The following is a 16,706-nucleotide window of genomic DNA, read 5'->3' on the forward strand; positions in this document are numbered from 1 at the left end:
CATATTTGTAAAACGCATTGCAGCAGTGCACAGCCATGGCGAGACGGCTCGCTCACTCATTGGCTGTTCTGCGGCAACTGCATGAGCCTATCGAGCGAGGGCTGATGCAACATCAGACCAATGAGAGCGCTTCGCGCGCTCCTCGTCACATCCCGCCGAAACGGGTGTGGCCATCCCCTATAAAAGGAGCTCGAGTAGGCTGATTCAACTGGTTTTCATCGCCGAAGCGAACCAGAGCGAACCGCGCGCACGGCAGGGAACGCAGTACTCGTTCCCTCTTCTAGAGAGAACCGAGGTTACGTTAGTAACCGAGTACGTTCTCTTACGAGAGTTCTCTCGTACTGCGTTTGAATAAACGCTGCGGGAACCACTTGTAAGACGCCGTGCGTGCTGGGATGAGAAAACACCGACCACTGGAAGCTAGTCCAGGTATACAGTGCATAATCACCCGGTAGACTCGGAGAGTCTGGAGGGGGGGGGGGGGACAACCACCCTCAGATAGCTGCGTCCTAAGACGCGATATACCATCACATAGGCAGGGGAAGGCCTGGCTAATGTGGGAAATGTGGGTCTTACGCAAATTTGCCCAGATATATGCGCCCTTAGGCGCAAAACAGCGCCACATAGGCAGGGGAAAAACCTGGCTGATGTGGGAGATGTGGGTCTTACGTAATTTCGCCCAAATGGATGCGCCCTTAAGCGCGATACAACGTCACATAGGCAGGGAGAGCCTGGCTGATGTGGGAAATGTGGGACTTACACACTTTCGCCCAAATAGGTGCGTTCTAGACGCGATATAACATCACATAGGCAGGAGGGAGCCTGGCTAATGTGGGAAGAACATGGGTCTTACACAATTCTGCCCGAAAACTTCGGCGGCGCTGTGCGTCTGCGATATCAGTGCCGTGTTTAGACAGCTGACTCGAATACACCGAAAATACTTGGCTTGCAAGTGCGGTGAAGTCTTCGGTGGCGTTGTGCGCCTGCGAAATCAGTGTTGTGGTAGACAGCTGATACGGCTAAACCGAAAACAACCTGGCCTGCAAGGCGGGAACTTCTAGGTTGTAGAACCTTATGAATGTAGACGGCGAGGCCCAGCCCGCCGCCGTACATATTTCCTGTAAGGAAATCCCGCTAGACCAGGCCCACGATGAGGCAACGCCTCTTGTGGAATGCGCTCTAATGCCCAACGGGCACTGAAGGCCCTTGGTAGTATAAGCCATTGTTATGGCGTCAACCACCCACCTGGACAGGCTCTGTTTCGAAACAGCCGTTCCCTTGGAACGTCCACTGAACGAGACAAAGAGCTGCTCCGTCTGTCTGAAGGCAGCGGAGCGGGACACATAAGCTCTTAAAGCCCTAACGGGGCAAAGACAGCTCGAGTCCCCTTCCTCGTTTGATCCCGGCAGGGCAGACAGGGAAATAACCTGAGCCCTAAACGGAGTGTTGAGGGATTTCGGCACGTAGCCGTGCTTAGGTTTGAGTATGACTTTGGAGTCATTGGGCCCAAACTCCAAGCACGTTGGACTCACAGAGAGCGCGTGCAGATCGCCTATGCGCTTCACCGAAGCGAGGGCCATCAAAAACACCGTTTTGAAAGACAGATGTTTGAGGCTAACAGATTGGATAGGCTCAAAGGGGGGACCTTTCATGGCTGCCAAGACCGTAGAAAGGTCCCACACCGGGACTGAGGGAGGTCTGGGGGGATTCAGCCTCCTAGCTCCCCTGAGGAAGCGGATGACTAAATCGTTCCTTCCCAGTGACTGGCCTGGCGTTGCTGTCGAGCACGCTGCGATAGCCGCCACATAGACTTTGAGCGTGGAAGGGGATCTGCCCTTGTCCAACAGCTCTTGTAGGAAGGAGAGAACCTCCGTCACCTCACAATCGAGGGGTGACAGGCCCCGAGCTGTACACCAGCTGGAGAAAACCGACCACTTCGAGGCATAAAGCCGCCTGGTGGAAGGCGCTCTAGCCTGAGTGATGGTGTTCAGCACTCCATCCGTGAGGCCAACGGGTAACCGTTGAGCGTCCACGCATGAAGGGACCACAGCTCTGGGTGTGGGTGCCAAATCGAGCCCCTGGCCTGCGAGAGGAGATCTCTCCTCAATGGCACTGGCCATGGAGCGGAGTCTGCTAACTGCATCAGGACTGGAAACCAGGCTTGGTTGTCCCAGAACGGTGCTATAAGCAGTACTGGGCATTTCACTTCCCTGACTCGCTCCAGCACCTGAGGTAGGAGGGAGACTGGGGGAAACGCGATTAGCGGGCAGTGCGGCCACTTGTGGGACAACGCGCTGTCGTTCTTTGAAAAGAACACGGGGCAATGAGCGTTTTCTGGGGACGCGAATAGGTCCACCTCCGCCCTGCCGAATCTCTGCCACAACAGCCGGACTGTTTGTGGGTGTAGAGACCATTCGCCCGTGGGAACATTGTTCCTGGACAGCCTGTCTGGACCCAGGTTGAGTGTCCCGGGCACATGCACCGCTCTCAGCGAGCTCAGGTTGCGCTGAGCCCATATTAGGAGGCGCTCGGCCAGCCTGTAAAGGGAACTGGATCCGAGACCGCCCTGGCGATTTATGTAGGACACCACGGCCGTGTTGTCCGAGCGGACTACGACGTGTTGGTCCTTGATGTGGGGACAAAAGCGCGTCAGCGCGTTGTGAACTGCTAGCATTTCCAGGCAGTTGATATGATGGAGCTTTTCTCGTTCTGACCAAAGGCCAAAGAACGGCCTGCCCTCGAGCAGCGCTCCCCATCCCGAGGTGGATGCGTCCGTAGACACCACTTTCACTCTCGAGGAAGTCCCCAGGCTTACACCTGAACGGTACCAATCGCCCGCCGCCCATGGTCTCAGGGCTGCTGCGCAGTCTTGATCGACTTTGAGGCGCAATCGGCTGAGTGCCCACGCTCCGCGTGGCACTCGCGCTTTCAACCAGAACTGCAGAGGGCGCATGCGAAGCAGGCCCAGCTGGAGAACTGATGATGCTGAGGCCATGAGGCCCAGCATCCTCTGAAACCGTTTGAGCGGGATAATCGCACCGCAGCGGAAGGATCTCGCTGCGTGCTGTATGCGCAGCGCGCGCTGTTGCGACAGCCGCGCCGTCATAGAACGAGAGTCCAGAACGATGCCCAGAAACGATATAGTTTGACTGGGGTTCAGGGAGCTCTTCGTCCAATTGATCGTGATACCAAGATTCTCGAGGTGATCGAGTAACATGGTTCTGTGCTCCACGAGCTGAGATCGTGATTGAGCTATGATCAGCCAGTCATCCAAATAGTTCAGCACTCGCATGCCCCTGAGTCTGAGGGGGGCGAGCGCTGCGTCCATGCACTTCGTAAATGTACGGGGTGCCAGGGACAAGCCGAATGGCAGGACTGTATACTGGTATGCCCGACCCTCGAAGGCGAATCTCAAGAATCGCCTGTGGCGTGACGCTATCTGTATTTGGAAATACGCGTCCTTTAGATCTATCGACATAAACCAGTCTTCTCGGCGAATGTGCGCGAGGATTTTGCTGGTCGTGAGCATTTTGAAACTGCGTTTCACTAAAGCTCTGTTTAGTCGTCTTAGATCTAGTATGGGTCTGATACCACCGTCCTTTTTGGGGACTAGGAAGTATCTGCTGTATAGCCCCCCTTCGCTTTGAGCTTGGGATACATGTTGTATCGCCCCTTTGCTCAACAGTTTTGATATTTCGGCGCGAAGTAGGTGTGCTACTTCTGAATTCACCGTAGTTTCGACGCGCGCTGTGAAGCGTGGAGGGCGCCGACAAAACTGTAGCGAGAAGCCTTTCTTTATAATGTCTAGCACCCAGTCCGAAACCCCTGGAAGCGCGGCCCATGCGTCTGCATGGCCGGCTAGGGGTTGGATGCGAAGCGCGCTCTGTTCGCTGTGCGACGGCGGCGCTTCGGGGCGCGCTAGCATAGGCGTTACGCCTGTGACATTTGAGGCGGCGAGCGCGCGTAATACAGCGGGCAAAACGCTCATCCTCGACCCCGCTACAGTGTTTATCTGAACGAGGGAGGTCTGAGAAGGTCTCATGGGACTCATGCAGCCTACAAGTGAACGTGGGCGGGGACCGGGCACGTTTACTGCTTTGGCCGCGCTGTCTGCTTGAACAGAGCAGGCGCGCACAGGTCCCGTTTTTACAGGGAGCCTGTGGCTTGCCAGACATAGCGTTTGTGGGCACTGGGAAGTGGGCACTTTGACTATGTTTGTGGCGCGATCGAACTGCGTCGATCTTATGAGTACGGGCCCTGTGTGCAGGGCTGTGCTTGTGTGTAGGGATGGGCACAGGGAAGTGGGCATCAACACTACATTTATAGCACCATCGGCCTTGGCCGGGACACCAGAAAATACACTCTTTTCGGGATTTATCTGGGTAGCCGTAAAAACGGCTTTTGTGTGCAGGCAAGCGGGCAGCTGTGCGGGCTTGTGCTCTGCTGAGAACGCTGAAGCAGTCGCAATTCCTGGGACTGAGACAGCGGTGCGCTTTGGTGAGGGCCCGGTCGCAACGGGGCTTACACACCTGCGCTTTCCTAGGCGTGCTAGGACTTCTTTGGGGCTTCCGGCTTCAACACAACCCTTGGTCGCGGCCCGCGGTGAGTGGGGCGGCGGCTGGTAGAGCGAGAGCGAGGGCGTGAGCTGCGCTGCTGTCGCTGAGAGGGGGCGGCCGGAGGCTGAGGCTGTGAGCTCCGAGGGGCCTGTTTCTCACGGCCCGCTGCGGAACTGGAGCGCTTCGGCAGGAAGTGCTTGAATGCCTGTGACGCTTTCTGGGCTTCGGAAAATCTCTCCACGAACTCGGAGAGAGAAGATCCAAAGAGGCCAGCGGAGGATAGCGGGGCGTCGAGGAACGCGTTGCGCTCTGCGTCAGCCATCTCCGTGAGCGTCAGCCACAAATGCCTCTCGGCTACGGTAGCGGAAGCCATACAGCGTCCCATGGCTTGTGCTGCAGCCTTGGTAGCGCGGAGGGAAAGATCCGACGCGCTTCTCAGGTCCGTGATGCAGATAGCTTCAGGTCCTATCTCGTCCAGTTTGCGGAGGAGATCGCCTTGGAACACCTGAAGCGTGGCCATGGTGTGCAGGGCCGATGCCGCCTGCCCAGCGGCGGAGAAGATCCGCGCGAGCAGCGACGACGTCATGCGGCAGGCTTTCGACGGCAGCACTGGCTTAGTCCGCCGTCCAGCAGAGGGCGGGCAAAGGTGGGCTGCTATCGCCTGTTCCACCGGCGGCAGAGTGAGGTAGCCTCGATCCTGAGCATTATCCAGGGAGGAAAATGCTGGGGATACAGACGAACGTGTTCGTGCAGAAAAGGGAGCGTTCCAGGCCTTCGCCACTTCTTCATGAAGCTCAGGAAGAAACGGAGCGGGCTTAGACACAGGAGAAGAACGCTCACCAGGGAGGAAGCTACCATCAAGCCGGGTGCGCGAGGGGAGTTCCGGTGCAGACCACTCGAGGCCGAGGCTCGCCGCGGCCAACGCGAGTACTCGCATGAGCTCCCTCTCGATGCTAGCTCTAGCCGACGGCTTTCGGGCAGGAGGCGTGAGATCCGCAGAGCTCGCCCAGTCCTCACTGCCTGAAGCTAGCAGAGAGCAGGAATCCTTATCGACCGACTCGGCTTCAGAAACAACTTCCTCAGATGAAGCGGCGGCAGACTGCGGGCGCTGAGCATCGGGAAGTGCTTCGGGGGAAGCCGGCGAAGCTGGCGGGCGAGCCGGCGAGCTTTGTCGGGAAGAGGTGGGTTCCGGGGCCCGCTGCGAGCGGCGCTTCTTGCGGCGCGGCACCGCGGCGGGGGGCGCAGGCTCGGAGAAATGTGCCAGGCGAGTCCGCAGAGTCACCATCGGCAAAAGCTCGCAGTGAGGGCAGCCGCCGTCAGCGAGCGCGAGCGCTGCGTGATCTTCGCCCAGGCAGGAGACACAAATAACGTGGCGGTCTCCCTCGGTGAGCGGGGCTCGGCACGAGCCACAGGATGGCATCTTGATAAAGACGCGGCTCTTTTAGGGGTGAGTGTTCGGGGAACACTGCACACACACACACAGAACAGAGCAGGTAAAGGATATGAAGCGCCGGAAAGCGCAGCAGGTACGGCAGTAGAGGCGGCGAAGGCCAGCGGCTTCAAGGGCTCGTCCCGCTGAAAAGCTTGCCTCGACGACGCTTGCTTCTCCGTGATCCAGCGATGCGTGAGCTTCGCTGAAGAGATGAAAATCAGTTGAATCAGCCTACTCGAGCTCCTTTTATAGGGGATGGCCACACCCGTTTCGGCGGGATGTGACGAGGAGCGCGCGAAGCGCTCTCATTGGTCTGATGTTGCATCAGCCCTCGCTCGATAGGCTCATGCAGTTGCCGCAGAACAGCCAATGAGTGAGCGAGCCGTCTCGCCATGGCTGTGCACTGCTGCAATGCGTTTTACAAATATGAAAATTAAGGATAATTTTGCTTCAGTATTTCGTGAAAAGAGACTTTTCCCGCAGCGTTTATTCAAACGCAGTACGAGAGAACTCTCGTAAGAGAACTACGAGCATGCAACGCCGTTACGTTGTAAATTACACGAAATAAAAGTAATGCAGGTATGATTTTCATTCTATTCACCAGGAGCAGTTTCCATGTTTCATTAACAGTTATTGTTAATATTGTGTATTCACCATGGCAACTGTCGTTTCCATATTAACCCCAAAATGCCACTATTTTTCTTTGTGTTATTTTTTTATATTTTTAAATGACTGTAGTGGCTCATACCAACATTGTATTAACAAAAACTAGTTTGGGACTGCTATTTAATATATTTAGCATAGGCCTAATGTTTATTTATTAGTAGGCTACTAGTCTTTACTATTAGTCATATTCTTACAATTCATGTTAAGTAAAGGGAAAAAAATATCGCGATATATATCGTATATCGATATTCAGCCTAAATATATCGGGATATGACTTTTGGTCCATATCGCCCAGCCCTACTCACGAGACGTGTGAATCGGTGTATAACAGATCGGTAACACTTTACAATAAGGTTCCATTTATTAAACTCTAGTTATAACTACATTAGTTAACATTAACTTTTAATAAACTGCACTTCTACAGAATGTATTAATCTTTGCTAATGTTCACCTCAACATTTAATAGCCTACATTATTGAAATCAAAAGTTGTATTTGTTAACATTTAGTTAATGCACTGTGAACTAACATGAACAAACAATAAACAGCTGTATTTTTATCAAGATTAATAAAGATGAATACATTCAGTAACATGTATTGCTCATGGTTCATGTTAGTAATAAACTAATGTTAAATCAAACCATATTGTAAAGTGTTTAAAAAAATTACAGAACACCTTAAAATAAGAACGTAAGGTGTGCTTACCCCCTTTAGTACAGCCTATATGGTTAGCAAGATTTAGCCTTAATAAACTACAGCATTTACAACTGAATGGTAGCCTATTCAATTGTAGATAGTAGAAAATAAGACTATTAGTTAAAATAAACTTTTTAATGCTACTTTTTGTCCCTGCTTTTTTATAGCTATGAACAGGCTACAGGGGGACCATTTAGCAGCATGTATGCCACTCAGCATCAATGGGCCACCTTTTTCCGAATTCCCCTATAACCGAGCCTTGGAGTTATTTTTCCAAAAAACACGAAAAATTAAATGCAAGCTGCCAACTTGTACTTAAGGTTTTGGTTTTTTAAGGTTACAGTTCAATTGCAACTGAAAATCTGCCTCATTATGTGTGAATAAATATATTTGTTTGTGTTGCAGCGAAGTGTCAATTCAGTGTGGGTGGGGGGGGGGGGATGTTCGGACAGACCTGCCCCCACTGCTAAAAAAAATCCTAAAGGAAACACTGCAATTGTGTCGTCAAATTGCTGATATAGCCTAATTTAGCTGATTCCTGCTGTCATCACTGGCATTTGTTATGAATAACAAAAGCAGGTTTATATTTGGTCTGTTTTTGTTTAGCCTTACTTTAACTTACTACAGGTGTCCTCATTCTCTCAAATACCATTTTAAAGCCATTTATGGTCAATACATATTTTGCTTTGTTCTTTTGTTTCCCCAGAACAACCAGTACATTTCTAAAATAATCTGAACATTTCAGTGGCAACATTGAATTACAGTAAGTTACCTGCACCACATGCAGTACTTTATTACTATGAACTTTCTCTGTGTGAAATTGTTTGACTGTGTACTTTTGTTTTTTAATCAGTTTTTCTCTGAAAATCTTCCCTCATGCTCTCAAATCTCATTCATGTTACCCAGAAAAATAATATCACATGTTTGGTTCACAAATAATGCTATGCATTTTTCCTTATATCTTTATCATTTGCATTTGAATATAGCCTAAGACATTTTAACTCTGAATTATAACTTCAAGTTTGTTCTTTTTCTAAAAAAAAAAGAGACAAAACTATTATATGGCTCCAGAAGACTTACAACACAACCCATAACACATGAGTTGTGAACTCATTGATTATTTTTAGGATCTTTTCTGGGACATTTTTGGAGCTTAACCATTTTTATATAAATCGTTGCATTGAATTGAACTAGACAAGTGTACATAAGAATGGTTTCATAAATGATTTACAAATTTTTTTCTGCTTGTGTTTAATGCAGTGAAAGTGAATGGTGACTGGGGTTGCATTATGCCTGAGATCTGCTTTTGGGTTCCACAGACAGAAAGTCAAACAGGTTTGGAACGTCACAAGGCTGAGGAAATTATATAAATTTCACAACTATCACTTTAATAACCTTACTAACAGTACATTTTGTACTTTGCAGGGATCTCGTTAAGCTGAAATACAAGTTTGAACAAGAATAAAAATCCTCCTGTAGACCTGAAAATCACTGAAGTGTCTGGACCATCCACCAGAAAAGAGGAAAAACAAACGGAAAACGAATCTGCTGTACCTTTTCACTTCTCTAACTCTTTACCTCACACCAACTTGGTCCCATAGTGACATTTTTGACCACAAACGAAATTGCTGATCGTGTGGATTCTTATTGAAATGACTGAATTCACCAGTGAACATTCACAGAACAACAGATCATTTTACTGCACCTTTAATACTGTTTCCAGGTCGAAGCCTCTACTTCCTCTATCTTGCTTCATGATAATACTCAACAACCATTTATGAACACTGTTGATTCAAGTCACACATTTAAGCTTTTCAAAAGCCATAGTGTACATTACAGTCTCCAGTCAAACGGCATCCCAGACTTCAACATTTTATGATTCAAAATAGCTGAATAACTAACCATCTGAGATTTCGGTATAGAGATAAAGGTTAGGATTATAATTTTCAGGAATATTACAGCACAATGAGTGCATATTAGCACTGTTTGTTTTTGGCATCTGATAAAGCTTTTGGACTTGGAAACAGTGATGTCAGACTTATCATCGGACTGAAACACAAATGTTTTAAAGTTAAGTGAAGATGGACATTTTTAATTAGTCAAATGTACTGTATATTTTTTTTTACATTGTTTTATTTCATGGAATATATGTGTTTCCATGCATTTTGTTGAGATGTCTTTTCTTGTTTATCTATTGTATGGTTGATTATTCATGTTGCTTATGTATTATATTTTTTGTGTATTCATTGATATTAATTGTTAGCTTTTTTTCCCATGTACATGGAAGTGTATGTATAAAAATGAATATCAAATATGTAATAAACAATTCTTATTTTGTATTTGGTTCAATTTGTTTATTATAATAGAAGTCAAAGGTAACCATAGTAACAACATGAAATTAAATATTTAAAAAAAAAATGAAATTTGGTTCCTGGAGGCACCCAAAGTGGTTCCACACAGTGCCTAATATAAGAGTTCCTCAGGAAACTTGTGTGGTTCCTCAGAGAACCACCCCTTTTTAAAGGGTGCCTAGAGGATCTACAGACGGTTCCGCCGGTGTGGCAAAGTGAAGAACCCCAAAAGGTTCCTCCAGGCACCTTTTATTTTTACAGTGTAGACTCCAACATTTCCTTTGATTGACACGTTGGTTGTTGTATTGAAAATAAACCTGTCAGCTGCAAATTAAGGGCTGAAATTGTAAAGGTTGAGATTATTTTGAGAAATCATTATGATAAAAATGGGTAACACTTTACAATACGGATGCATTAATTCATGTTTAAATAATGCACAGATAATAATGAGCTGATGTATGACTCATGAAGAACTAAACCATTACTGAATTATTACTGCATCAGCAACTAATAAAGAGTCTATATGATTAATACATTAAGTAATAAATGAATTGCTATTAATTAAATGTGTCTTAAATTGTGTATTAATTCCTTAATACCATATTTTATTAACTAATAGTGTAAATTAATGTTAATTACCACAATGGGTCAAAGCTATGCACTTCAACTTCCAGTTGTCTGCTTTAATTAATCATTTGCTAATGATTTGAAAAGGTACCATTATGTTATGACTTTACTTGTTGAGGCACATGACTATTAACTAATTGTTAAGTAATATGTCATTTTGGTTTTGACATTCACACTATGGATTTCAATTTCCAGCCTTCTACAACCGGGATTCCACTGTGCCAGATGAACTGCCGCATCCAATAGTTCATGGCACAGGAGTGTGTCAGGTTAAGCTTGAGGTCTAGGATTTAAAGGCAGAACACTGAGAATATACGGCCGGGCTCTGCTATTTCATAACACTGTGTCTAGACCGGACAAAGACACTAGAACCCATTATAACCAGTGATACTACACTGGATGCGACAACGCTACACGACACAACAAAACCCCAACAGTAAACTGATGCCACACTCTATTTCTGACGTACTCCAAGCTCTTGCGCTACTTCTGTTATGAAGGACAAATGGACTTGCAATGGTCTGTCATGTCCAGTTTAAACAGTGTAACAGCGTCAGTAGTTCAGATTCTGGTGGGCTGATATTTGTGTGCAGCCCAACTTACATTGACATTACATTCACTGCATGTGCAACAGCCCCACAGACCTTTAGTGTGGATGTCAAAACCCATAACCATAATGACATAGTACTTAACAAATAGTTAATAGTCATGTGCCTCAACAAGTAAAGTTATAGCATAATGATACCTTTGGAAATCATTAGCTAATGATGAATTAAAGCAGACAACTGGAAGTTGAAGTGCATAGCTCTGACTAATTGTGGTAATTAACACATTAATTTACACTATTAGTTAATAAAATATGTTATTAAGTTATTAATACATGACACATTTAATTAATAGCAATTCATTTATTAATGAATCTATTAATCATATAGACTCTTTATTAGTTGCTGAGTTGTTCTTCATGAGTCATACATTAACTCATAATTATCTGTGCATTAGTTAAGTATGAATTAATGCATGTTAGTACACATGTATTGTAAAGTGTTACCGAAAAACGTCAGTGAATTGCCACTTCAATTAAATAAATGCATGTTTAGATATTATGCTGCATTCCACTTAATTCAGAAAGTCAAAATTTCCATCGTTCACTAATAGTGCAATAGAGCGGCCTTGTCAGACTTCAGCTAGATGCTAATGCTTTCATGCATGCACAAACAGTCTGGCTGTATACAAATATGTCCCTATAGTTGATGAAAAAGATCTGAATTCAGAGTATTTATGAAACAGTATCCCATAAGGCCTTGAGAGTAGAGTTGTGCATGGCATTTAAGTGAATGTAGTATGTACTGATTACTACACCCATTCACACTGTATAGAACATTTTTTTTAATGGAAGCTAAGAACTTATTCAAAGAAATACCTAAGTAGACCACTTCCTTTACCAGCAAAGTTTGTATTTTTAGTGCAAATTAAAAGTACATGAAAAATAAGTAACGCAAAGTGCTCTAGAAAGGCACCTGAATCTGTTCTGAATGACTATTTTTAATAGTCTCATAATAGTAAATAATAACACACCAACAAAACAACATCTCCCGACTGTCAGACAATGGAAAACATTGAAGTAAGTAGGTCTAGAATATCTGGAGAAAGTTATCCATTAGCTTTCCCATTCACCTTAGTAATCCTGTTTACAGGCGCACCAATATGCTAATAACTACAAAAGTAAATGCAAACCTGATTGGCTGATGTCACCAAAAGTCCCAGACACTATACTAATGACTATCTTTAGCTATGATGTCAGAAGCAGAAATGGAAAAATCCAGTCTCACATGAACTATTTTTAGCATGAACTAGTACAATGTGAATCGTACGAAAATGTTGGATTTTTAAAAAAAAAAAAAAAAAGCATGACTGTCACTGGAGTGTAAGCAGATCAAACTAGCCATTAGATTTGTGCAAAAATCCTTTTCATGTTTGTAAGCACCCTCCAAAAAAAGAATCAGGCGTTTGATTTACGTTAGATTAGCATTAGCGTAGCCTTGTAACATCTTTGGGCAGATAAATAGACAGTATGAAATATGTTGTAGCTGAAATGTGCTGACTAACAAAACAGACGATTACAGATGGCGTTTATTCCGAAACTAAGTGTGTGACTCAAAACACATTCTTTACATTGTCGAGGAAGTTGGTCTAACCACTGTAATTTTAAGCAAACCTTGTTTTCAGTCAATTAAACTCTCAGTGAACTGAAACTCATTTGGGTAGCCAGAGAGGCAACAAATGCAATATGGTTAATGGCATCATTTAGCAAAGAGCTGCGGCACACATAGATAGGGCCCGCTGAAGGAAAGAAAAGAAAACATTACAAAGTGTAATTACTTTAAGCACCATTAGGGATGCAATAACTTTCAGGGAAAACAAAGTCCAGCTTTCGCTCTGCTTGAATTGGACAGAGAAAAAGTGCAAAGCTTTCAAACTTTGTCTTTTTCAAATTAAAAGGCAAGAATGGAAAAGGGCTACTGTCGCTGGTATTTCACGCTCAGAAAGGCTTTCCTTCACATTTCCTGCTTTAAAAGTCTGTTTATTTTAAAAATAATTATTTATATTTGCTGTTTATGCACCCATAGTGCGGTTAATTAGTGGTGTTTGCTAAAGCAATCATCAAGTCAAGCTATAGCTATTGCTCAATGCTCATAGGGTTATTTTAATTTTGTCACACAGCAATGTGTTAAAAACCATTTAAAACAATGGCAACCAGCAGAACTTCCTAGCAACGGCATTCATTAACAATGTGATAAAAACATTCAAACCACATTAGGTTTCAACACCCTGGCAACCAACAGAACATAGCAACTGCATAACAATGCTAAGAACCCCTCAAAACACTGTAGCAACACCCTGGCAACCAACAGAACATAGCAACTGCATAACAATGCTAAGAACCCCTCAAAACACTGTAGCAACACCCTGGCAACCAACAGAACATAGCAACTGCATAACAATGCTAAGAACCCCTCAAAACACCGTAGCAACACCCTGGTAACCAACAGAACACCATAGAAACTGCGTACATTAACAATGTGCTAAAAACACTCAAAACACCATAGCAACACCTTGGCAACCAGTAGATTATCCTAACAACTTTATACATTAGCAATTTGCTTAAAAAAAAACACCTTAGCAACACCCTGGCAACCAACAAAACACCCTAGCGACTGCATACATTAGCAATGTGCTAAAAATCCCTCAAAACACCTTAGCAACACCCTTGCAACCAAATGAACACCCTAGCGACTGCATACATTAGCAATGTGCTATCAACCCCTCAAAACACCTCAGCAACACCCTGGCATCCAACAGAACACCCTAGCAACTGCATACATTAGCAATGTGGGTAACACTTTATTTTACAGTGTCCTTGTTACATGTTACATGCACTTACCATAGTAATAACAGTAAATTTCATGCAACTAACACTTAACCAAACCCTAATCCTACCTTGACACTATAATAAGTACATGCAGTTCATTATTATTACTCAGTACTAAAACATTTAACTACACAGTAACAATGACAAAGTGTAACTGCAATGTGCTAAGAAGCACTCAAAACACCTTAACACCCTAACTACCAGCAGAACACCCTAGCAACTGCATACATTAGCAATGTGCTAAAACAAAACAAGTCAAAACACCTTAGCAACACCATGGCGACCAACAGAACACCGTAGCAACTTTATAAAAAACACTTGAAATGCCTTGGGAACAGCCTGTAACGAACCAGAACACCATGGGAACCACCCAGAAGATTCTAGCAACTGCAAAATGATGTGCAAAAAAACACATCATAACCACACAGCGATTTTACACTACATATGATGTTTGACACTCAGGCATATGAGCAGACATCTAATAGAAAACGTTCTGCAGCAACCAAAAGCGATCTTTTGTTACACCATGAAGTAGTGGTCTAGAAAAATTGTGATTTTGTTGAAATAATAAAAACAATGAAGGCTCATGGGACATTAAGCAGTGCTCTCTAAATGTCCCTTATGATATTGTCCTGGTTTTAGATCATTAGCTCTGTATGGTCTCCATTGCGTTTCATGTGGCAAGTGAAGATAGTTTTACTGTTATTACTGTGTGCTCAATTAAACTGTGAATTTGAGGCTGTTTGCAGTGTTGTCTCAATGAATCGCTCATGATGACAGAAACTGTGAAGGGGTTTAATGGTGTAGGGTATGATAAGTAGGTGTACATTACATCCTCCAGTCCTTCTCTTTCTCTCCCCTACTTCATGACCTCTCTTAACACACAAAGGACTGGTGATCAATAACACCTGGAAACAACAATTTGCATATTTATTGCGTTCAGCTCTAATAATCCTAAACCAGATCTTTTAAAAGTTAGGCCCTCGAGACATTTATGTGGCCACTGAATAATATTCAAAGTCTTTATTGTGAGTCTCTCTGTATTCCATATTGCATTCCTTTAGTACTTTGTCTCCATTGACTTAGAGTTTGTTTGTGCTCAATTGATCTTTCAAGACTATAAAGGCTGCATTTATGCATTTTAACACATAATCTTTATCCTTTTATTGAAAATGACTCTGTTTTGTTAATAAGCTCATTGTGGATGTTTCCTTTCATCCCATTGTGTCATGAATTCACTCCCTTTATTGCAAAATTGTTTGGTTCAGACTGTATGGTTAATGGTTAAAAAAAGTTTCTTAGGCTATACAGTGTGTTGAGTGTGTGTGTTTGGGAGGTTGTTCTGCATTGTAAATGTGTTCACATCTAACCACTTAATATCTATGTGCATTCTGCATTGATTTATTTTTATTTGAAATATATTTGTTTTTTGGTGGGGTTCAGATATTTATGGTATATGGAAGCTTGTTTCCACCACAGAATAAAACATTTTAAGAGATAATTGCGACTTTTTATCTCACAATTGCGAGTTTACATCTCGCAATTCTGACTTTATTTCTCAGAATTTCGAGATATAAAGTCAGAATTGCGTGAAATAAAGTCACAATTGATTGTTATAAAGTCAGAATTACGAGATATAAAGTCAGAATTGCGTGAAATAAAGTCGCAATTGCGTGTTATAAAGTCAGAATTGCGAGATATAAAGTCAGAATTGCGTGAAATAAAGTCGCAATTGCGTCTTATAAAGTCAGAATTCTAACTTTTTTTCTGCGTGAAATAAAGTCACAATTGATTGTTATAATGTCAGAATTACGAGATATAAAGTCAGAATTGCGTGAAATAAAGTCGCAATTGCGTGTTATAAAGTCAGAATTGCGAGATATAAAGTCAGAATTGCGTGAAATAAAGTCGCAATTGCGTCTTATAAAGTCAGAATTCTAACTTTTTTTCTCGCAATTGCGACTTTATATCACGCAATTCTGACTTTATAATACGCAATTGGGAGATATAAAGTCAGAATTGCATGATATAAAGTCGCAATTGCGTGTTATAAAGTCAGAATTGTGAGATAAACTATTCCGAGGAAAAAAAAAAGAAAAAAAAAGAAAAAAGTCCGTCTTTTTTCCCCCCTTAGAATTGGACTTTATATCTCACAATTGTGAGTTTATATCTCACAATTCTGAGATAATATGTCAGAATTGCGAGATATAAACTCACAATTGCGTGTTATAAAGTCAGAATTGTGAGATATAAAGTCAGAATTGCGTGAAATAAAGTCGCAATTGCGTCTTATAAAGTCAGAATTCTGACTTTTTTTCTCGCAATTGCGACTTTATATCACGCAATTCTTACTTTATAATACGCAATTGGGAGATATAAAGTCAGAATTGCATGATATAAAGTCACAATTGCGTGTTATAAAGTCAGAATTGTGAGATAAACTATTCTGAGGTAAAAAAAAAAAAAAAAAAGTCAGTCTGCTTTTCCCCCTTAGAATTGGACTTTATATCTCACAATTGTGAGTTTATATCTCACAATTCTGAGAAAATATGTCAGAATTGCGTGATATAAAGTCGCAATTGCGAGAAAAAAAGTCAGAATTCTGACTTTATAACACGCAATTGCGACTTTATATCTCGCAATTCTGACTTTATAACACGCAATTGCGACTTTATATCTCGCAATTCTGACTTTATAACACGCAATTGCGACTTTATTTCACGCAATTCTGAGAAATAAAGTCAGAATTGCGAGATGTAAACTTGCAATTGTGAGATAAAAAGTCGCAATTATCATTTAATTTTTTTTCATTTTCTGGCGGAAACAAGCTTCCATAATGGTAGCTTGTTTTCGCCACAGAATAAAACATTTTAAAATATAATTGTGACTTTTAATCTCACAATTGCATGTTTACATCTCGCAATTTGCTATTTATTTCTCAGAAAT

Source organism: Scardinius erythrophthalmus, assembly GCF_964197995.2.
Source record: "Scardinius erythrophthalmus genome assembly, chromosome: 4".
In the NCBI taxonomy this organism is placed as follows: domain Eukaryota; kingdom Metazoa; phylum Chordata; class Actinopteri; order Cypriniformes; family Leuciscidae; genus Scardinius; species Scardinius erythrophthalmus.